Source organism: Larus michahellis, chromosome 1 (assembly GCF_964199755.1).
Source record: "Larus michahellis chromosome 1, bLarMic1.1, whole genome shotgun sequence".
Lineage (NCBI taxonomy): Eukaryota > Metazoa > Chordata > Aves > Charadriiformes > Laridae > Larus > Larus michahellis.
The window spans coordinates 65,405,734-65,430,447 of record NC_133896.1 but is presented as its reverse complement, the minus strand read 5'-3'; the positions used below and the strand labels follow the sequence as shown (position 1 = coordinate 65,430,447).

At 38.7% G+C, this 24,714-nt stretch overlaps 1 long non-coding RNA gene across 1 annotated transcript in view; it reads left to right on the top strand.

Annotated features, from left to right (window-relative positions):
- Positions 1–24,466, top strand: part of LOC141741827 (uncharacterized) — a 37,845-nt gene extending 13,379 nt beyond the window's left edge. Inside the window, exon 3 of the long non-coding RNA XR_012586493.1 lies at positions 22,251–24,466. This is a non-coding gene — a long non-coding RNA (uncharacterized LOC141741827). The remainder of the gene's footprint in view (positions 1–22,250) is intronic.
- The last annotated feature ends 248 nt before the right edge of the window (positions 24,467–24,714 follow it).

The window sequence follows — 24,714 nt, the reverse complement described above, 5'->3', positions numbered from 1 at the left end:
GCTGCCACACAGTACCTATGTGATTTTCCCCGCTCTATTGGATCTTTACGAAACATGGGTTTTCTTCTCTGGGAGTTGTTGACTATCTAGCTTTTATCAGGTTCTACCCCCCTCCAGTCTGTACAAAGTCTACAGCAGGATGGCATTCCCCTGAACTTCCCAGAAAGGTGATGCGGGAAAGCAAGTTCTTGCAGGCTGTTGAGCATTTCATGCTCGGCTTTGTGTGTACAATGCGGGTCACAAGACTATCGCATAGTTTGCATGTGACTCTCCTGTCTCTGCAGGTCTGTACTAAACCACAAGGCTAGGATGCAGTGATTTTGGTGGTTTTATTTTGTAAGATCCGGCAGGGATGAGAAGCTCCAAAGGGAGCAGCAGAGCGACTGAGGCTGTGAGGAACGGCTGGTTGGGCACATGTGTTAGTGTTTATTAGCCGTGCATATGCCATCTGCCGAAGGAGAAGAAGCAACAGGGGCCCAGTCACGCTGAGTGGAAAAGATGTGAGAGCAGCACTACGGCTGGCCTCGATGGCTCAGCTGAAAGAGGGAGAGAGACGATCAGAGTGGAAGTGCAGAGGGAGAGGAGGAGGAGGAGGTGACCCAGCTCTGTTAACACAAAAATACTTGTCAGCTTCTGGTGTTTGTTTTTTTTCTGACTTTGTTACTGAGGACTAATTGCTGGAATAAAGCAAGAGTGCACACGCTATTAGGACTGGAAACAGTAGTCACTGGATTTTGCTTCTTCCCTTTCTTGATACTGCCAGAGGAAGGAGGTCCTGAAATCACTACATCTAATCACAGGAGACCGTTAACATCATTGAAAGGTCCTTTGCCTTGGGAATTAATACCTGGCATAAAAATTCTCAAATCAGTGACAGGCGATGTAAATTAGAGCTTGCAGCTTAAATTAAAAGGACTACAGGGAAAGAACACCAAGGTTGTGAATACAAGGATTTTGAGTTAAGGAAATGTCAGAACTGAGACACACATAGAATGTGTACAGTGCTAGCCTGTCCAACACAAATCTGGTAATAAATAACTTAAAGGAAAATTTGCAACGGGAAGGGTGAGAGTAAACAATCAAGGGCAGAGGTGCTTTTCAGCTGTAAGAGGCAAGACAGCAAACAACGGCGGGAGGAACAGCACAGGCCAATGAATGGCTATTTCCAAAATATTGCAAAATGACTCATCTGTTGCTTAAATGCCTGTTGATATGATAAGAACTTAAGTACATACAGCTGAAGGAATCTTATATGAACCTGGCTGCATCAAACTGAATTTTCAAAATTACTCAAATGAAGGATTGTCCAATCTCAGCAGTAAGCTCCAGCTTCTTTAGGAAGTAAGACTTTAATGCTGTGACATTACTCTTGCAAGTATATTTTTATTCCCCAAATTAAACTGGAGAGAAAGAAAAGAAACTGCAATATGAAGGAACCGGAACTGAAGAATTAAAATGGCTTTGCCAAAAAATATTGAGTATGAATGGTCTGTGTGTATTTTCCATGTACCTGCAAGTAACTGAGTGCCCAAGGGGCTGTTCTCAATATCTGCCTTGGTCATCAACTGGAAAAGTATAAATCACAAAACTGATTTTATTCCTATGGATAATAATTGACCTGTAGTATTTCTCCGTAATCTCACAACATTTTTTTGGAATGAAATATAAAATGGAGACACAATTCTGTATTCTTGCATGTGTGAAATCTTAAAGAATCTATTTCAAAACAGTATGCATAAAAATCTCAATATTGTATGTAGCATTTACTAGGAGCAGTGCTAAAAGGGGGTAATTTTACTACTTTCTTTCTGTCCCAACCTGTGCTAGCAGCATTCTTAAAACAACTCTTTCATTTTGCTGTTCTACATAGTTCTGCTTTGGCTGGATAGTAATATTAGCTGAAATAACACTTATCTCCAGCCATCTTCTGTTGTCAGCTGTGCTTTTATGTTCTGATTTATAGTGCTTTAGACTGTCTTCTGCCTGATGCCCGTTTTAGCTGATTTTTCAGTAGTGTAACCCACAGTAATGTCAGGAGTGTTTGAACGAGCCTTAATACTTTTTGCAAATAAAGAGGGAGGGCAAGGTACGTTAATTACTTGGCGATAAAGAAGCCATCAGCATATTTAATTTCTAAAGATTCAAAGGGCTTGAAACATTGATTACTTAGGACTTTCTTTTGACATCAAACGAATGATTGCTTGCTTGCTTTTCAAACAAGATGCCTTATCATTTTCAATAACTGTTGGATCCTATAGTTTTTTGAAGACAGCAAGAGAAATATGTTATCTCTTTCCAATTAATTTTGCTCGTAAAGGCATAAAAAGATGGCTCTTCATAGGGAATGAACTAAAAAATTAAGAGTCTGCCGCAGCCCACTTCTTTCTTTTCTTTTTTTTTTCTTTTTTTTTTAAACAGCTACTTTGAATGTGAACAGTGATGAATACTCTGTCAAGGCTTTTATGCTCATAAAATAGGGAAAGTTTTTTGTCCTAGTGCTGAGTCACATACCTAAGTGATAAGCATAAAGAAACTTGAGAAGGCAGAACAACAGATATCTCATAAAGTTAGGCTCTTCCTACCATATACTTTTTTTTTTTTGTGGAATTAACTCTAAAACTCATTTCATAGGTTAAATTAGGTCTTTCTGAAGCCACCTTCGTATCACTTTTTGTTTTAGTTTCTTGTTCTAGGTGTTTCAAACCTACACAGGAAAATTTCTGTTGTGAAAACTAAATTGTGTTGTATTAAAAAACAAACCAAAACATGAGGCTTATTTAAACACCAATTTATTCTCATGCTCAGAGATTATTAAACTATCTTCTGACAATCACAGATATGCTAATTGCCGTGCAGTTGACAAATAAAAAAGCATTTTACAACTATCATGTGGGATGTACAAGCTAATATCAATTCATATGTTGCCTAGTTATAATTTTTAATTGTGTTCAGAATTATTTAATTAACTTCCTAATTGTCAAGTAAAAAGAAGTGAATTAACTTCCTAATTGTCAAGTAAAAGAAGTGAAGCATACAATCCAAAATCACACCAATGAAAAATCTCAATTGGCTGTGACAGATTTTGGCTCACACATGTACTGCTATGGTTGTCAACAAAACTGTGGTTTTAACAGTAGTTAAAAAAAAAAAAAGATTAAAATTGGAAGCATCTCAAAGGAGGATCCTGGAGGAGCCTTTGGGGAGGGGGAGATGGTGTTAAGATTGCCAGGTGGGTAGCTGATGTCACTAAACTTGCAAATGCTTATGTCAAAAATATAATTCAACGTGTCATACAGAAGAAAAACCAATGTACTCATAAGCAAAGGAAAACAGCTTTTCAGGTGAATGCTGGTCACGATCCCTCTGTACAGCCCTTTTTAGTCTTCTCTTTTTACGTTAAAGGTTTGGAATCAGTTAAATATTGCCATGTGCTATCCAAGGGTACTGGTGAAAAAAGATAAAACACAGTTAGGAAAGGTGACATAGGCATTGTTGAGGTTCAAAAATCAGTCACAGCTCTTCTACCACAGGCTTCCAGAGAAGAATACTACAGAAGTAGCATCTTATATCTGGGGCAAAACAAGGAGATGGCCAAGGCTGAAGAAATGCCTTTCACTTTTATTGTTACAGATGCTGACCCAGGAGTTAGAGATCTGTTCATTCATGTGTCCTCCAAGCTGTGGTGACTTTCATGAGGCAAGAGAAGGGGGAAAACAAAACTATCTAGGACTAACAATTTAAGGCATTTATAATGCCAGTTCAAACCCCAGTGCTGGCCTCTCAGGGACTGGAATTTATTGCTCTGTTGCACTAGGCTGTTTGTGTGAGATAAGATGAGGCCATGAGGCCAATTTTTAATTGACCAGGATAATTTTCACAAATCATTGTAAGTAACCTTTATTCTCAGCCTCAGCAGAGAAAAAAATGCAATGGACCATCACAGCTTTATTTACTGTCTTTTCTTTGGAACCAAAATCCTCTAAACCTTGGTTAAGGCAGATGATAAAATTTTAATGTTGGACTATCTTATGCTTCAGTTCCGTCTGCCACACCATTTCTGTGATAAAACAAGGGTTTTGATCTTAAAACCACCTAATTGTACCACTGTCATGAGCAATTAGAAAAATTGAAAATATAAAATTTCAAGGATGAAATAAATCCAGCTTTGTGTTGCCTCAGAGTATTAGCTAATACCAGGAGTGATGCATTTTCTCAAATGCACTTATCCTCACCCGAGTAAGAAAAACAGAGCTGAACAAATCTCCCTGGAGTTCAAAAGTACAACTTGCAAACTGGCCTAGCACTCATTTGTAAGCAAATGAAGTATAGTCCAGACAGACATCTTCTCTTTCATTTTATCAAGCCTTCCTTTGCTGTGTGCCAAGCCAGTATGAATATGGTCTCTGGGATTATTCCTGAACTACTTCTGTTCTTCATTCACTATGGATTTTATGGTCCAAGAGTGACCTACTGTTAGAGCACAAGTAGCCGTCTGCTCCATCGACAAGGTGCAGACTAATATAAAGTAAGGGAAAAAGTATCCCTGGGTTCGTCACCCTCACCCCACACTCCTCCAGTGGGGAGTATTGAGAGTGGGGCATCCTCACCCTGCACTCTTGGAGGTGCTGGTTTGAGATGTCCATGTGGCAGCAGAAATACCTGCTTCACTCCTTGACAGAAGGAAAATCCCTCAGCTGAGCGCATTGTAGTATTGGAAAGTGCTTCACAGGGGAATATGGCTTGCATGGGTGTGTTTATGTGACCGCCATGCTTCCACGTGTGGCCAGAGCTGAGGAGACTTTACAGTGACACCAGAGCTCAGGTTAGACAGCAACGTAGCAAAGGCATGTAGGTGTTGCACATTTCACCAAAACAGGAATGGGGCATGGGGGCCAGAATAGCTTTGCACAATGAAGGTTGCCATATACAGTTGGGAGGGACTTCACTTTGGTGTCCTTTGTCAACTGGGCAGCAAGGAGTGGGAAATGTCTGTGTGGCACACACACTGCCTTGAGCACAGCTGAGGGTCTGGAAGCCAAGATGCACGGGCAAAGAGCAACTCCGCTGCTCCAGCCCCAAATGCAGTGAAGTCCTCCCCACCCACTCTGGATGAGTGGGGAAAAGGTGGCCTCACAGATCCTGTTGGCTTTCATTGAGCCTGTACCAAGAGTCTCTGATACAGGCTGTGATGCTGCTACTTTTATCACTCAGTGGTATCTCAGTGGTATCCAGTGAAAGAATATTGTGAGGGTGATCGTTCACTGGAACAGGTTGCCCGGAGATGTTGTGGGGCTCCCATCCTTGGACATGTGTAACACCTGTGTCAATACGGCCCTGAGCAACCTGCTCTGGTTGACCTTGCTCTGAGCGGTGGGTTGGACTAGGTGATCTCCTGAGGTCCCTTCCAACCTCAACTATTTTGTGAGTCTGTGATTCTGACAGTCCAGGTATCTGCGTGCCCAAATCGAATTCCAAAATGTAATTGAAATAATATTGGCTAATCTCAAGATATAATTTGCCTGCAATTTAATTTCTGACCCACCTGTTCAAGGCATGGGGAAATGCACATAGTAATTTTAATGGAAAAAATTTATGTCTATGTCATAAACGCTCTTATTCTTGCAGAAAGTCGATTAAATACACATATTTTAAGAGACAATAGATGAATGTAAATACCTAATAGCAGAAAAGAAAGTGTAATCAGGTGATTTTGATGCAATGGCATTCTTGATTAAGTTTATTAAGATTTGTTTACTAAACTGGTCTACGTATTTTCATCTCACCTAATTAAAATTAATTACAAGAGGAGTAATTACGCTTGCAGTCAGACCTGCTACACTGAGCAGATTATTTACTTGAGCTCTAATTTTACAGCTGCATCTGATTTTGCAGTATTGGATTTTAATATGTGGATGCTCATCTTCCTTCTTGTATAGTTTCTAAAATGAAATTACTTATGTTGTATGTAATTACTGAGACTTTTGAGAGCCATTTTGATCAAGATAGAGATAATTTGCCACTTTACCATGTGAAGATGGAATTTAAGCTGAGGAGCTAGCTGTGTTGTGAATACACATTTAGCTTATGCCACTGTCCTTTCTTTGAATAGTATTACGATAATCATTTTATAAACGCATATACGTACCACTGCCTTATGCTGTGCACATCAGAAATATTTGTTCAGTTGAGAAATTTATCATTTGAACAGGGTTTGAGCATATTGAAATCAACGGGCATAGGTTCAGTATCTTTCATGTAAGGAAGCTGTTCTCTCATACTAATAGAACTGTTTGTTTATACCTATTTATAAATGCATATTATATATTTAATTAAAAATGCGAATTTTTTAAAAAATGTGGTTTGGTTTGCCTAAATGGAACAGGTTCAGCACTTTATCTGGAAAATAAAAATAAGCGTTTCTATCTCAGTAAAATATAGGGGTTTTTTTTCATCTTACAATCAGAGGTGACATATAGAAATTAAAAGCTTCAAAGAATTATAAAAAAATCTGCTAATACACCCATCAACCTCAACCTGCAATAAGAGACTGACATCAAAGTTGATGTCTAAGTGGATGGAGCTGTGTTTTTAAAAATTGTTCTGGGGAGAAGGAAAAGAACAATGTAAGTGTTGGATCAGCTGATCCGGGACTAGCAGCACAGCAATGCTCAGGGGAAGAACAGAGCTGAGGCGACCCTTCTCTCCACATACGTTTCTCATTCATTCTAGTTAAGAGACAAAACGTACACTATGATTACTTTATTAAGAAGTAATACAATAATTTAAAGAACAAATTGGCCAGTGTCTACTATGCACCAGTGATGAAATTAATGGAACATAGCCACTGAGAACAGAAACCGAACTTTATCTTTATTATCCAGGGGAGTGTTGGCTCTGTAAACCAATAACCTCTGAATAGGACTAACCCATTCAGAAACATCAATTGGCCTGACAATGAAAGCAAATAATCAACTTTCAAAAGTGAGATCCTGCATAATATATTTATTTCAAGTTGCTAAACCAATTCTTTACAAGAGTTCTGTAACTGAAATGCCTATTGTCTATAATTATTTATAAATTATATTCCTGCAAGCCTAATAGATATCCATGCTAAAATTAAAGAAGTGTTTTGCTTATCCTCATTGTGGTAGCTCCTATATATCTTGGATAAAATGCACAGGAATTTGCTCATGTAAGCTGAAATAGGTTGTTAAAAATTTAAACAGTATAATGGATGTAACATATTGGTTTTTTGTATATTTTAATATCTAGGTAATGTTGCTACGCAACACAAAAAAATCTAATGAGACTAATCAAAAACTCAGACAAATATTTCTCCTTGATTGAATTTTCTGATTATCTTATACAACCAGAACACACTAGGCTCTTTAAAAATGTGATGCACGGCAAGAAATGGAGCATTGGAAATGTAGCAATGATATTGCATACATACCATTCATTAAAAAGGACCCAAAAGCAAAATGTAATTAAAAATGCAGCATAGTTTTAACATTTCTTTAATGGTATTAAATCAACACTATTTTATTTCCTTCAATGAATGTCCTACTGCCCTACGAATGCGTCAAGCATTTTTAAAGCCTGTGAGGATAAAAGGAAAAAATTAATCCTGAGATGATGTTGAATATGCATTTTGATCTATAGAATTTTGATAACAAGGTAAAAAGTATTTAATATCATCTTTTAGATATATACCTAAGAACTACTACTTATTTGATATTTAAGCAAGAGGCTTGTATTCCTTTCCCTGAGAAGAAATGGGAAAATATTAACTAAAGTGAACATCATTCATTTTTGTTTAATGATAAGAAACATTTTTTGCAGATCTCCAAATACACAAAGTCTATTTGTTTGCATTTTTTTTAAACAGGAAAGATGAACAAAGAGAGGAAGCCATCAGGGGAGCTTTCTGATTTATTCTTGAGCTATTTGGCTTCATAATTGTTGAATGGTGTCCTTCTTAAATGGGAAATATTCTGAACTGGGAATTCTCGCATCACTCTCTTTTTCATGAGTTTCTTCAAATATGCTTGACATTCTCTTAGAAAATTTGAAAGCAGCATCCTTTAGTAAGGTTTCTTGACCAGTCTTTTCAAATAAAGGGAGAAATTTAAGCTCCATGGAACTAAATTCAGCAAGGGATTCTGTTGAAATTTCACTGAAAGTATAATGCCCAGATTTTTAATCTCAAGGCTTTTGATAATAGCTTTTTGTCTGGCTATCCTACTTTCTTGATTGCCTCAAAAATGTAACTAATTTATAACTAAATAAAGCATGGCTTACTTTCATAGGGAATTTTTAATGTGTAAGTGAAAAGTCATGGAAGCCTCACATTCCACAGGAGGGAGCCTTTCTCCCACTGAGCTTGAAGCAGGACTTTAGATTAGGATCTTTTTCTCTTTTGAAATCTGTATAAAAAGACAGTGCCCTGTACAGAAAGTTCAGACATGTCGGAGTAACTTCTACCAAAAAAGGGAGGGAAAACTCCCCTTTTTAGTTATAAATGAAACTTTGTGATAAAGAAAACATGCCAGTGAAATATTTGAGATATTTATAACAAAACACTGAAGTAATTTTCAATGAAGTAATTTTCAAAGATACCATCAAAATTTTGATCTTCTTGTCAATTTTGCACTGAAAACTTTTTTTTAAAAATAATAAACTAATAGTTTTGATAACAAAGTTGAAATTAGTTTAAAATATACATTTTCAGAGACAAGAAGCTGTTCTGGAATTGCGCAAAATGGAAGGGACTTAGAAATTCTTCATGTGTGGCTTTTATAGAATAATTTTAAAATTCACTAACCAGCCTTGCTGAAAAGAGTAGATTTTTAGCTGTATACATTAAAGTAGTGCTATCGAAGTTCAGCATTATACAAGCAAACGGGATGTGTTTATTTTACTGGCGGAGATTGTGGCAGCCCTGGAAAGCTCACATGCATTTGGAAGGATGAACCTAAATGGACTTCTTGTCCTGCAGGCTGCTCTGAAGCAGGAAATTAAACTTACAAAGGAGGGAGCTTAACCAGCTAGGGCACTCAGGAAACAGGGAGAAGATTAAATTAAAACTTAATAAAGACGGGTGGCATCAGCCTCCCCGCCAAACTCCAAGCTGTGCTCAGTTCTTCCCACAGGAGAGGACACTAGGCTTCAGCTGGCTCATTCTGGCAACCCCGACTCAGGCACATTTCCAGTGCAGGGGCATTGATTTGAACATTCTGCAATGCTTTGCATTTCCTTCACCAACAAAACTCTAGAGAGGTTTGAATGCAGGAAACATGGTTTGGATTACCCCTTGGGGGTGCTTCAGAACTCTGACAGACCTGTGGGTTTTTAGGAGCAAATTGAACTGCTGTTGTCCCCAGTTGTTTTCCCCTTCCCTTTTACATATTGCAGCTCCTGGGACCTGCTATCTGGTTGCAGGTGATCTCAGCACAGCCACCCGTGCAGCGTGGTAAATAGGATTCATATGCCCACCTGGTACCCACCTGAATGAGTCCTTGGCTGTGTAAGAAGGTATGTGTGAAAGAAAGAGCAATATCCCATTGTGCAAGTTTTTGCTGATCACAAATGCAAGTTCATGAACACCCATCACTGACCACAGTGGCCAAATGGATGATGCCCACATCTTCTGCAATGCTAGACAGTTTAAACACAGCCAACAAACATTTTTCCTCCAGCTGACAGGAACATAAGTGTCATCAACCTAATCCAAATAATGGGGGATGCTATACATTCCCTGCTGTCCCAAATCACATATTTTATCAGAGTAATTATGGATTACTAGGTGACCTAGCTGGATACTCTGTTTCTGGCAGGCAGTGGTGGCACAATGTGATGTTGAGCTAACGGCAAAATGTTCTCCCTTAAGGGATTGACTCGATATCAGTATTTCAAATGCAGTCTGGATAATCACAGCTTGCTGAAACTTCCTTGAAATTCCAAGGACCCATCAGGGAGCTGATCCACCTTGACCAGGTGTAACAGTATGGAGATCAACAAGGCCATGCTTTTGTAACCTGAGACAGACACAGACCATGGGCTCAGCTCAAGTGAAGAAAGAGTGGTCTGGAAGGCACCTGCTTCTGTAAAACATGAGGGCTGTGTCTGTTCTATCAATACACCTAAATACTTGTGCCGGTATGGCCACAAACATCTTAATGTCATAAAGTACTGCCTTGCCTGACACATTTCTTAGTAATCTGGTCTGCTCCTCCGTCTTCTGGGACTTTAACTGATAGCACCACCAAAACAGACTGAGACCGATGCCAAAACCATTCCCAAAGGAGTCCTTTTCTAGCTGCTTTTCACATAGTTATGGCCAGTATCTCTGTGGCATGGCTTGTCTTAACCTGAGATCCTATTCTTGCCAGAACTATCTTCCTCAAGAAATTCTTCCCAGTCCCTGGTGCAATGCTGTGCAACTCTGTTCCCACCAGGAGCACTGGAGGACTCTATGTCTCCTGAGGTGTTCCTACAGAAAGAAAAGGGAAACTTTTTCAGGGCTTCTTGGCACATGCAGAAGCTATGCAATGCAAAAGAATTCTGTGTGACTAAAGAAAGACATCTGCATCTCAAGGTCTCAAGCTGCTTTGATTTCAATGCCTTGTCATCTAGAATTTTTGTATATATACTGTATGTGCAATCTTACAGAAGGGTAATGAAATCTGCTCACTTTTTGCATTATCTGGGTATGTACTAAGTGAGTCCTCACAGTAGCAGAAGTGTTAGCCAAAATGCAAAGGGTTGCTTTTTTCAAATGATGGGGCAACAAAAAACATGTGGGAGGGTAAGTCCTTGTTATTGCTATTGTTACTACGACAACGACGACGACGACGACTACTACTACTACTATCAATATTAATAATATTATCATTACAGCAACAATTATTATTGTAACAAAACCCATAACAAAAACAATAATAAGACTTTGGAAAATATTTGTTTCTTGTTTCCTTTGAAAGGATATTTCCCAGGAAAAGAATGAATTGAAAAGGAAATGTCTCTCAGAATCTATGAACAGGCAGAAAATCACTTTTTGTGATGATAATCCCGTCATAAATTTAACTCTTGCAGACTCAAAACACTTACTCTTTTATATTATGCACAAAAATACCATCTATAGAGGTATAATACTTAGGAAATTTTACACACTTACAGACATCTGTGGACTTTAGTGGGGTCACCTTTCCTGTTGAAATGCACTAACACAAAATAATCCTTAAAGGGATTACTTAAAATGCCTCACCGGAGCAGGAAGCCCTAAGGGAGAAAATCTAGTACCTGATAAAGGATAAGAGAAATGTCACATTATTTTATGGTCATTTTTAAAGAATTCTGTTTAAATTCCAGTAAGCTTTGGGATACATAATCCATTTAGGGCAAACCAGTAAACAAGCACCAGATCCAAAATGATCTAAATTGTTCCAAATGTTTTGTCTGGATGGTGTGGTGGACTGTGGAGAGCCTGTTCTGTGTGGCAGTACGCAACACCTCAAAACGGAAGCTGTGGGACAGAGACAAGGGTGGAGCCATCGCAGGGCAAAACCTGGAGAATCTGAAGATGCTTATGAGTTATCTTTAGAAAGGTCCCAGTTAATACATAAATACAGACCTATGTCCACGGCTGTACTAATGAAGGCAACACAAGCACTCCAAGAGCTAGCTTGGACATCCTCATCTCTAAGCATGAAAGAAACAGGAGCACCACAGCTTGCCTCTGCCTCACTCTGACATGGTTAGCTCATTTTTATGGAATTCTGTGCTGTGGGTTTGAGCCAAAATATCCGTCATGTAAAAGCCTGTGAGTTGCTGTGGAGTTCCCAGCTACTTCCCTGCATTCCCTACAGACTAAGGAGTGGATGGCTTTGGTCCCCAGAGCACTCAGATTTCCCCAAGAATGAAGCACATCTCCACCTTAAGAAGGAACAATCTGGTAAACACTGTGTCTGAGAACCTTTCTTCTCTGGATTTTATGGTATTTTATCTCTGCATCAGGGATGGGGAGAAAGTAGTTCAAAGAAGTTAAGTGCCCTGGCAGAGATTATAAGGCAGATCGGTGCTGGAATGTGGCTGATCACGCACATTCCTGTAAGCTGTTTCAGCCGAAGTCGCTATCTCACAAATCTTTTAAAGATTTAATAAGGTCTTTCAGAAGTCGTCTAAATATTGAAAGTGAAAGAGATGCTGCTGCATATTTTATGAGATATTTTTCAAGTACAGCGATAAAATTTTAAATGTTACTTCATCTTTTTTTTTTTTCTCTAGAACCACTGCCACAATAATTGTTTTACAACAGTCTTAGACTCAGGATCCATTTAATAACATGGGGAAGAGAATATAACATACAAGGGAGGCAGCAACCGAATAGTTTGTTTCTTGCTGGAAATTTCCCAGAAGAGCCATGTGTAGAGGAAAGGGTTTGACCCTTTTTATTTTTGCATGTTAACTACAGTCAGAAATTCAATGGTATATGCTTAAAACATATATATTAGACAATAATATCTGACCACACACTAAACCTGTTATTTTTACCATTCCATTGTTTCCTGTTCATTCTATAAAGATTGGATCAAACCAAAATATTTTAGCAAAGTGCTCCTGCCTTCCTCGGTTGAAAGTAATGGTGAGAGATACACCAAAATAGCAGTTCTTTTTTTTTCAGGGGAAAACCTAATGGAAAGAGTTTTGCAGAATACAAATACCTCTGATTAAGTAATCTCTTTTTCTAACTCCTTTTAATATCAATTATTCCTGCTCTCTTCTTACTTCTTCAGTTTCATTCTGCAAAATAACCTCCCACACTTCCTTAATAGTAAAGACTGAACAAATTGTTTCCATATCCCTTTGTTCTTACTTAGTTTATAACAAACTAAGAATCTGAATGAGACTGTTTGTTTGACAGTCTTACATTTGCTATCAACAGGCCTGTGCCATATATTATCCCTTAATTTGTTTTCTAACATTTTCCATAACATAGGAGAGATCCTAAAATGAGTTAATAAGTCAGGGGACCAATCAGCAGTGCTCCTAAAAGGGACAGATTTATTGCAAACAGCAACCGGGTCTGCTTGAAATAGAAATACTTAAGGGCTCAATTTATATTTCAAAACCAAACAATTTCCATTTTATTTTTTACAGATCATTAGGAAAACAGATGTTATGCTTTTAAAAATGAAAGAGAGTGACTGCTATTGAAACAGAAATCATTATGTCCTGGTTTCAACTGAAATAAATTATTTTATTAACAGATTCATGGGCTGGTTGCATTCATCAGTCAGATGAATTGACAACATGAGCTTCTTCTATAATATATAGGTAGTTTTGAAAGTGTGAATGGCCAATGTGAGAAAAAAACACATGGTTAGAGATCTGAAACAAATTTTATTAGTAACTGTGTAAAGAACAACACAGTGAAGTCAGCTAACATAAACTCCTCCTTCTGTTTCCTTGTCAATTTGATTTTTTTAACACAGAAATGTGTTCATAACTGTATAGATCATCTAAATTAGTCTAATTGCAACATAATTGGTTCCAAAATAATAACAGAACCAAAGCAAAAGCGCTTCCCTCACACTTCACATTTTATTTAATGGAATCATATTTTGCTTACTGATTAGCCTGATAATATTATTAGTCTTAGTTTTGAACTAAATGTGTTCGCTTGCCAAGGTGTTCATAAAGCAGAGCCTTAGGCACACACAGGTTCTGATTTTGCATCCTATTTTATAACAACAACCGTAACTGAAATTTCAGTTTTTCTGCATGTACTATATAGCCAACCGTAAGCAAAATTCAGTCCCTATATTGTCATCAAATCTGTCTCTCAACAGCTGGATGCACATGGAATGGTTAAAATAAACTCAAAATCTAACACAAATCAGGAGTTATCAAAGGAACCTAAACTTGCTGCTCTGAAGTGCAAACCTATCTCTGCTTAACAACATTTTAGTTATTGCTGAGCAGCGCTTACGCAGCATCAAGGCCTTTTCTGCTCCTCACACTGCCCCGCCAGTGAGTAGGCACAAGAACTGAGTGATACTGAGCTGTCTACTGGGATTAAACCATGACAGAGAGCACTGATTTAACTACATTGAAATACAGGGGATGTTCTAGAGGTTTTTGAAGCTGATGCCAAAATCTAAAAGCAGTAAAGGGGATAAGTGGCTCATTATAGTCAATTTGATATAGTGTCATTGAAAAGTAATGGAACCGTCTCATAACAAATTTAAGCAAAAGTAGTGTAATTAAGGTCAATTGATATGAATTTATGAACAACTGATCTCATGTGACTCAATTAACTTTGTATCTTTTGTGATGACTAATTTTATAGAAATAATTGTGTCCTATACTTGAGTTTCTGCAGGGTTGTTTGACCTGATTAAATCAAGGAATACGAATAATACAAAACCAGTATAGCACATGTCAAGGGATTGCCCAAGTCAGAGATACCAACCTGTAATTGTAAAAGGAGAATTTTCTCTCATGGTCAGCTCCAGTGAGTCCTTGGAATTATAAGTTTTTGAAGGAAATCTGAAAATATTGTTGCTTTATTCTTTGGCAATTAAAAATTCCAGGGAGTCTTTTAATAATAAAGCAGGCAAGTCTCCAATACAAAGCAATTTCAGCCACTTCGTAATTTGCGTCCATTCAAACAACAGTCATACATAAAGCCACGTGTACTGATATTAAGACAATAAATGACATTTACAGAAGAAACATTAAAGGCTAAAATACTATCTAGATGCCCAATTCCTTTGGCCAGGACCCCTTTTATAGAGGAACACTGCTGATCTGTTCAATCCAAAAAAATTTGGTTTTCTTCCTAGTTTGGCTATGATGAGTACCGTCAGTGACGAGGTACTTTGCAGTGCTACCTGGGGACCCAGACCTTTCTAGTGTCATGTTATGAGCACTATGTGAACAGAACGGAGGTTTGTGCTCTAATAACAATTTCCAAAAACAGACTTCTTGGCTCTGTCCCATTATTTATCTGTCAGTGGGAGAAAGCATTTTGAGATCTCAGATTCTTATTTCAGCTTAAATAGAAATAAAATACATGTGGGTGGATGTGAAGAATCCGTGATGTGTGAACTGCTTACTAGGAATACACTGATTTATGAGGAAGGGAATACTTTAGTAGCTGTGATTTATTTCCCATTTTAGGTATTTATATGTCTGGTGCAGAAGTTAACTGGATGTACTCATTAAAACCTTTGTTTCAAAAGGGCAGCAGCCTAGGGCTGTGTACCTAGTATTTATGGATCCAGTGACTGCACACACAAATCATGTATCTCTGCTGAATCTAGATTTAATCTGTTTAACATTTTTGTAACTTGCTTGCTCACTCGGATTCAATCCATGCAAAGGACTCTATGCAGAATGTACTGAAGCCTTCTGGATTCGTGGTTGCAGAAACTTGTTCACCTATAGCCAAATGTAGGGATGTGTACTATGCGGCAACATCCATGGTAAAGCGGTGGGGTTTCTGGATAGTTCAAGGTACCTGAGCCTCCTAAAAGGTTTGGGTATCTTCTGAACTTGGACATTTGTGGGTGCCTGCATTTCTGTTTATGTCTCTCCTGATATGCCAGCTTCCTTGGCCAGACCGGTCATGATGGGAATCTTAGTATCTACCATATGAACTCATCCCCAAAACTGACTTTATGATCACCGGAAAGAAATAGAAACTTCCACTCATTCTCAGGTGCATGTCTAAAATCAAGCACATGGGTCATTGTTTAGACATTCCTGTTTCTCTGTGCTAACTCTAAGGGACATCGATAAAAATGAAGAGCTAAGCCTTGTAGATGGCTGAAGTTAGCAAGGCGAAACCTACACTGGGTGATGATTTCCTAGCAAAGCACAGCCAGCATCCAGATACACTGGAGAGCCACACTCAAAACCCCTGAAGACCCAGGCTGCCTGGTATGTTAAAATATTGGCCTCTTACAGAGTGTGATTGTAGCTGCTGAGAAAACAGTAACAGCAAGAAAAGCATAACTACGGCGTCTGTGACAGCTAAGGAGGACCTGCTGCACTGAAAGAGCTCATGGCATGCTCAGTTTTAAACAGATGAATAATTAGATTCTTCTTCAGCAATGCACCGAACCACACATTTAGCAGTAACATCTGCATTGGCCAATGCACTTTAAGACGATTTGCATGAAGTTAGGTAAGTGGCTTAAGTACTTTGCTTAATCGCGGACACAGGGCAAAGAGACAATTCCCACTTTACATACTGTGCTCCTAATAGCTTTTCTGGTCTCTCTAATGGAGTTCTAATGGCACAAAAGACAATTAAATTAAAAAAAAAATAATAATAACAAAGCACTTAGGGCTGCAGTATTATATCTTCCCATGATGGAATTCCTGTAAAAGGGCAGCTAATCAGTTTATCTACTTCCAGGAAAAAAAGATCTTTTCAGAACAAAAACAAAACTCAACTCCACAAAAAAAACAGAGGACAATTTTGTCTGGTCACTATGCAGAAGTACGCAAGTAGCTTGCAATTGGACAAAGTAAAGCACTGTCACACCCACTTTTTAAATGGTGGTATGGTTATAGAAGAGATTTTATTAAAAGGCAAGTGAAGCATAAGGAGCTAGTTAAATAGATGACCCTCCTTTGTCTCTTGTCCCGTTACCACTAGGTTAACAATTCATCATAAGGTGAAGAAGATACATTGACCTTGATGAAGCCCATGGGCAGATTGCCATTGATTGCAACAGTAACTCAGCATAAAGTTGTATCTCATATATATTTCTAAGCAAAAAATGACAAGACGATTAATGACAAACTCTATTAGAGACTGAGTAGATTTCTCTCTATCTTACTTATTCCACCTAAATACTAATTTCTGCGATGTATTATTTGTTAGAAAAGAAGGATAACTTTTAACTAACTGAAAAGGTATATTACTATGTTGATTTTATTATAAAGCTGTTATTTTTAACCCTCTTAATATTACCATTGGTATTGACATTGAAGGGGTACCATAAATATTAATTTGTAAGTGAGGTCATAAAAGGTGTGCATGAGCTAAACTGGGTTTTCTCTCAGTGTAAGGAACAGTGAACACCATTAAAACAAGGCAATGACAACACAAATAAAACAAAAACATTGCTCTATATGTGGTACACTCCAACAAGCGTGTGTAAAATAATTTAAAACAAGCCTGAGGACGTTTGTTGAAGTGTAAAGGTGGCTGTGTTCTTCCCGGTTCTTGCCTTAAACATCCAGTTTCAAATTACTTTCAGTGCTGGATCAGTTTTTTCCAGTGACACAGTAAAGCTGGGCAGCAGCCTCCGTACCTCCAGCAGCTCGTCCTCCCGGGCAGCCAGGTCAGCTGCCGGTCAGTGAAGCTTTTCTTATCTTTCCTTTTCCTGCAGTCCCCTGTGCCTGGGCCCGCTGCAGATACTGAGCAGAACTTTGGCCTCATGCCACTACCAGCGAAAGGAAAATACACACGGTATGCTAGTGAGAGGTTAAATAACGGCCAAAGCAAAGTCCAGACCCAGGCATTTATTTTTCAAGGCTTTTCATTAGGGCTTATTTTCATGTTCACCATCCAGAAAATAAATCTTTGGAATAACCAAACCACTGTTTCGCTGCTGTAACCCGCCCAGATGTGAGAAGATGTGCGTTTGTTCTTCATTTCTCTTTGATCCAACTTGCTCTTCGCTTTAAAAGCCCACCTTAAATAACGTTAAGTAACTTAAGTAAATTATGTTAAGTAACATGAATGGTTTATTAACCCTTTTGTGATTGGGCCTCTCATTTGTCACTGCTGCTAGTATTGTATGACGGTGTCCCGTTACAGTTTAACTAGCCTGTATATGGATAGTTTCATTATCAGTGAGGAATATAAAATCGGTGATCCCAGAAGCTGGTTATATTATTGCGCCATGTGTTCACTACCTAATGTATGTTTTTCAGCAAAGCTTTTTTTTTTACCAGTACTATCAATCATCTTCATGGCAAAGACATCTTTGTTGTTGGTCCCCCTGTTATAGTTGCACAGGCACCATAGAGTGTGAAATAGGTTTTTGAGGTGTTTGGGAGCTCCCCGAAGGAGCTATTCTTTCTGTAGTCACTTTATGTCACATCTTAAAACTGTTCAAACTAGAAGCTCCAGTGCTCTGTGTCTCAATGTAAAGCTAACTCATCCCCTTTTATAGTAGCGTAAAGATCTTTCCAGCCTTAAAGAATCTGGTTTGGGTACACAAGAACTAAACGATACTCAGTCCCATGCCTCAAACGAACATTTGTTTTAGAAAGTTTATCTGGAGGTTAGGGGTTGTTTTGAGGCAGTTTCTAAAAGCTGTTCAGGGGTTTCAGTGCTAGAAATAGTCCAGGTGAAGCTGGATTAATGGGCTGAGTGCAGGTGAGACATTCAAAGTGTCAGTGTACCAAAAATCATCATCAGAGCTTTGGTTGTGCATAGAGCAATATGTCTGTACAGGTAATCTGGCTTTCAAGTCTTTTAGATTTAATCTTCAATTCTGGTTTATATTTAAAACATTAACTGAATTTTACTGGTATGCTGGAGGCATTTAATCTTACTCTTTTATCACTGAGATCACATTGCTGGTGATTTAGGGCTTCATTAGCTCCCAAGAATTGCCTTATGTTGATGATGATTATTGGCCATATTCAGACAGCCTAAATTCCACCTTAGCCTCTAAGTCTAGTGTTTCTGACAGCTCCTAATTCAATGCCTTTCATGCCGTGAATTGCTTTGTCAGCCTACGTAGGTGCAATGTAGACCTTCAAAATATCCCTTTCTTCTTTCAAACCAGAAAGAGAGAGAGAAAAACGTGGTCTGTATAAATACCTGTTTCTCATAATCTGTGCATCCACCGTCAATAATTGTGGCCCTGTAGTAGTACAAAGGATTCACTTATAGATCTTCAAAGAAGTTTCTCCAAGGGGACCGAGAGGGCTAAGATAGATGAAAGCAGAAGTGAAAAAAAAGGCTTTCTGTTCCAGACCTACAGATTTTACCAAGAAAAAGTGATCAGTTAAATTCTCAGAATCTGTTATGGGGTGGAAAGAGTTTCTGCTAATACAGCTCTCCTAAAGCAAAGTTTCTAGGGAATTGTGGCCCATCGTAGCTGAGCAGCAATGTAGAGTTGGTTTAGAAGTTGCTACTCAGGGAAGTTTGTGTGCATGATGGGGACAAAGGCAGTATCAGCTACACTGGATGGCTTTTAGTGTGGTGTGGCTCACAGAGATGTTGTCTGTTCCTGGAAACAGAAACAGAATTTCACAGTGATACCAAGATAGGTGGAAATTAAAAGATTTCAATTATGTTAGGCAGCATGATACAGGCAGGATTTAAGTTTCCCAGATCATTTGAATAGCACTATGTAAAGTAAATTCAGTTGCAAACAAAATTTATTAGCAGTACTGAAAATCACATGGGCAGCCCCTTATTCATAATTTTCTAAGATTTTTTTAGATGAGCTTGTGTTAGTAGTGAGTGAGTTAGTGAGTGAGTGAGTGAGTGAGTTAGTTAGTTAGTGGGTTTTTGTTTGGTGGGTTTTTTTTTAAAGAAAATTTCATCTTGCCTAGATAAGTTTGGAAAAAAACACAAGGAGGCAGGCTGCTAGATGTCAAATGAAGAGAAGCAGAAGGTATCTGAGTCATCTACCAGAGTTTGTCCTTAGATAACCTCCAAAATGCCTCTAGTTTGCTAAGGAAAGGACCAAGAAGATGTGATTGCTCAGGCAGCAGAAGGTATTTTAAATCCCAAACAAAATATTCGTAACTTCTATGAAAAAGTCTGAAAAATGAAAATAGGATATTTTAATTGAAAAATGGCTTTGTTCACTTATGATCTGGTTGTAAAATTAGATATACACTGTCAAAACTTCACTCAAGGGAAGAACATCACCAGCTTCATTACAAGAGCTCTTCCACCACTCTTTTTTCCCTTAATTTCTTAGTAGGAAATAAAACCCCTGGAAATATATGAACTGTCACATCAAATTGCAGTATGGGGTAGGGGCACCAAGTTGTGCTGTGTAGGAGACTCATGTTCAGAAATGACACTGAAAGCTTCAGAACCTTGCTTTGAAGGACATAGCATGGCATATGCAGTGGACCATAGACTTGGACCTTCCCTGGGTGTGTGCTTGACCATCCTTCCACCTTCTTCCCATGACCTGGTTTAATTGCCAAGGGAAACCAGGTGGAACTGGAGCTACATAACTTCTTGGGGCTTCCTTCTCTCTCAAGCCAGCTAGGGTACACTGTAGGAAGAAGGGCAGCAAATTATGTTCCTCTTACTTCATGGGAAATAGTCTAGGTGAATTTGTGCTAGAAGGAACGCTTCCGGCTAATCTCTTGTAGACTATGGAAGATGATAGAAAAGACAGGATTTTGACTCAAGAACATGCCAGATCACCGAGAAAATACAATTTAGCAGGTACCTGGAAAGAAATAAGGATTTTATGGTAAATGTTTCTTGCTTCTGCTTCTTTTTTGTGGCCAGATTACAGAACTTCATTTTCTGCTAACTACATTCAGTATAAGTGCCTAATTGAAGACCTGGCACTGTAACAAATCTGAGAAATTGAGAAGAATGCACATTTCTTTCTTTTACATCTAGTGAAGGAAGAAACAAAAAGGCAAAGACGAAAGTGTAAAAAATGTGGGGGAACATAAAACAAGTTTTAAATAAAAGTAGATTCTGACTTCTAAATCTATGAAGGGAGAAGAATTTGCTTCAACAGATACCTCTGTATGTCCAACTTTATTATACCAGCATGTTTTAAACCAAAACTAATTGATCCAGAAATGAAAGTTTCCAGAGTAAAATATCACTTTTAAAAGGATTTTAATTTGTCCAGTAAGCAGAAGTAATGACTAGTTTAGAGCCTGGGAGCCATGTCCGTTGCCAAAGCACTGTGGATAGGACTTGCATGTAAAAGATATTTTTCATAGGTACTATTTCCACTGTCGGCAAACTCCTTTCTCTTTGAATTCCCCTGTTTGACACTGATCAAACAAAGTGTAATTCAGAAGTCAACATGTACAGTAAAAAGGGATCTAATTAATGAAGAGATGGCAAAAGGAACTACTGGGGCTGTACATGCTTAAATAAGTAACTTCTAGTGTACACTTAATGCTGAGTGTGTACCAAAGGATTCTTAATGCCTGCTTCTGTCCAAGTATGAGTAATTTCAACCACAGTATGTCAAGGGCCCACTCTTTTCCTGTGAATTACAGGGTGTAATATAGCATGCTATTCCCTCTTGCTGTCTGCTTGCAATTACCTTTAATTGTTTGGGATCACTGAAGTAATAAATTTAATGTGAATCACAGTTGCTCATTTGTTATACTGCAGTGGGATAAACTAGCCCAAATGAAGACCTCTTTTTTTCTGGACAGGCAAGGAAAGCACAGACTTAAAATCCACTGAGGTTGGAGGGAGGCTGTCCATTGATTCCAGCATGTGCTGAATTAAAAAAACCTGTGGAAGTTATGCACTCATCTTGGGAGCTTTTGCAAATCTCACTAGGCATCTGCCTGCACCTTTAAATGTCAGGTACTGTTCTAAATGTGGTCGTCAGTGAACTCCCCAAGATAACATCAGGAAGAAAGACATAGGGTACCAAATCTCAGCCCCCTTGTATTGCAGGCTAGCGCTTTAACAACCTCTTCTCCTTTAATACATACAGATTTGCAGTACGTGTGTAGTGACATGGCCATGAATTTAAGATATTTTTAAAAAAACCTGATTTAAGCAGTCCTCACTGTTGCTGGACGTGAGGTATGTTAGAGTGTTTTGGTGATCAAAGAGTCATGATATCATGTAATTTTTCAGACACAGAAGGTTTGCATTGCCTTGGTAACAGGTAGCTCTAGATAGCTTTCAGCCAATTAAATGAATTCTTAATTTACAGTTGGTTTCCATTGTTAGGTTGCTGCCAATAGCATGATTTAAAATCTGCTTTGTGACTACACAGCTGAATGTGAAAATAGTTGATATCACTTAAAATAAGTCTGCAAAAGGACACCCTATGTATGCCTCTGATTAAATAATTTGAGATGATTTTCCCTTTGGTTTTAATCAGCACAGTACGAAATCTTTTGCTGGGTGGTGAGAAGGAAAGAGATGCTGCTGAATATTCCATAGAAAAGCTATATGTGCTATGCCTGGAATGCAAGTTTCTTTGGGGATATATTAGGAGGGATCTTGCTAATGTTTTCTTTTTGAATTTCAGCAGTAAAAGAAAATGCCATACCTGCTAGATCTGCATAACTCCGTAGGAAAGAAGAAATAGCCAGTAGCTAACACGCAACAAAAGAGCAAACACGAGGCTGGCTAGTTTGTCCCCAGTCGGCTTTGCGCTGTCAAAATGATCCTGAGCATCCAGGCAACACACATACCCAGAAGCCTTCGGTAATAGATAAGGGAACAAACAAGCTGTGCGCTCAGCTCTGGAGATTAATGAACTGATATAGTGGCTGCTCTGCTGTGAACAGGAGATGTTTGCTCCATGTACAGGTGCGGGGCTGTGGAAGTTGAGCTGTTGTAAACCAACCTTGGCTAGCTAATTTAGTTAAATTAGTTTCCCTACTGTCATACTCTTATCAGTGGGGTGCTGTATGTCAATCCCATTGAGCACCTTTCTACCCAAAATGATCTGCTGCGGGGAGCCCTGGAAGTGTTCAAGGCCAGGCTGGATGGGGCTTTGAGCAGCCTGGTCTCATGGGAAGTGTCCCTGACCATGGCAGGGGGGTTGTAACTAGATGATCTTTAAGGTCCCTTCCAACCCAAACCATTCTGTGGTTCTAAATGTGTGCAGCCCCTCGTGGTAAGATGTTGTGGGTAACCAGGGGTGCTAGGAAAACAGTGGGTGTACAAACCATGCATAGGAATGCAATGCTCCACACTGCCTGTTCTGGGAGGATGGTTGCCCCAAAGTTGGTAATGCTGAGAAGAAAGCAACAACGATGAAGTTTGCCTAAAATGACCATTTGCAGGATTAAACAGGACACCTGGGACATTTTTGAGAAAAGGAGGCAGGCTGCATTGCGACAGAAACATGAACATTTGTAACAAGGGGGTCAGACCTTGCTGTGAGAGGCGGTACCAAATCACCAGTCAAATCGAAATCAGGTTTGGCATTGCTATAAGTCACCCCAGCAGCACCGTGACTTGTGTCTGCACCTGATGCACCTGATGGAGCATCCGGAGCACTCCCCGTGTCAGAGGCTGTGAGTGTCCTGCACCCAGCTACCGGACTGATGGTTTGGGGTGCAGCAGGTAGAGACCCGCACTTAGAGTATGCATATGTGGCCTTGTGGGATGTTTTCTGGGTTGAGTGAGGATAAGTGGGTTGCAGGGAGCAACTTGGGCATGTATAATGCTTGAGCACCCATGCTCACAGAAAAGGGCATGGGTACCCATAACCACATGTCTTGTGAGGGATGGTGGGGACTGCCAAGGGTGCTTAACTCTGTGCATACATGTGAGGGGGGGACATGAGGTTTTATAAGTTTCTGAGATTAATTCTAGGAGGTTGTTTAGAAAATTTAAGGTGTTTACTGACATTATTGAAGCGTTCAGTGTTGTGGTTTATCTGTTGTACTGCTGATACTGATCTTGAATGTATAGATTACTCACTGCTGATTATTTTTGTGTTATCAATAAGTAAAAATTGTTTCATCAAATCATGTGAGTGGAACAGGTTTTTCGCTATGACAATTCACCTTCTAAATATGAGGATTCACAAATAAAATATAAATAAAAATAGAAAATAGAAATTAGTAAGATACATACAAGCTGAATTCCATGGAAAACACCACTAACACCATGCAGTTAACAAAATTGCACAAGAACAAGGGAAAAAAACCAAGGAGGAAACCAGGGCATTCTGTAAAACAATGATAGAAAATCACAATCTTATTTCATATTTACGACAAACATAAATGGGTAATACATTAAAGTCCAGTCCTAAACTTGGAACACAGATCTCTCTCCCATGCTCACAAAAATATCTGAACTATTAACTAGTGAAAAAAGATAAACCAGAACAGATTCCTAGCTTTAAATGAGTAATTTCTGTGTGAATAAGACTATAGACCCCATACTATAAACGTTGTACAATCTGGTTTGCACAACTTTACAACTTATGTGTATCTTCAAAATATTTTCTTGGCATTCAAAGAACTTTCTCAGATTTGTTTTAAAAATAATTCTGGTTCCTCTCTGATAAAGTAATTAGGGAAAACTTAAATTTTGTTAGATCTACCTCAGATTAAATTATCACAGCTCCTTACTAAATTAATTATTTATGTACTGTACCTTGTAAATGTATTAAATTGGAAGGCAGTGTATGAGAGAACCTATTACATTTTTTTCTGAAGTGTGATTTTGGATATGCTGTAACTATTTTATTGTGTTAATTACAATAAAATATACATTGTTTTCTTTAAAAAATGCTTTGTGAGCTGAAGCACTTGAAATGGTCGTAAAACATGAAGGATTAAGAGCAGTTCTACCTTTGTTCATGTGAGATCTTATTTCCTAGCACAGAGGTACACCTTATATCACCCATATTGCTTAAATATTGGCCTTAGGAAGCTCTATTGCTCTTTATGATTTAGAATTAATTGCCTTAGATCCAGGGGCCAGACTTTGAGAGATATTTAGGTACTAGAGTTGGTTTCACATCCAGTGGG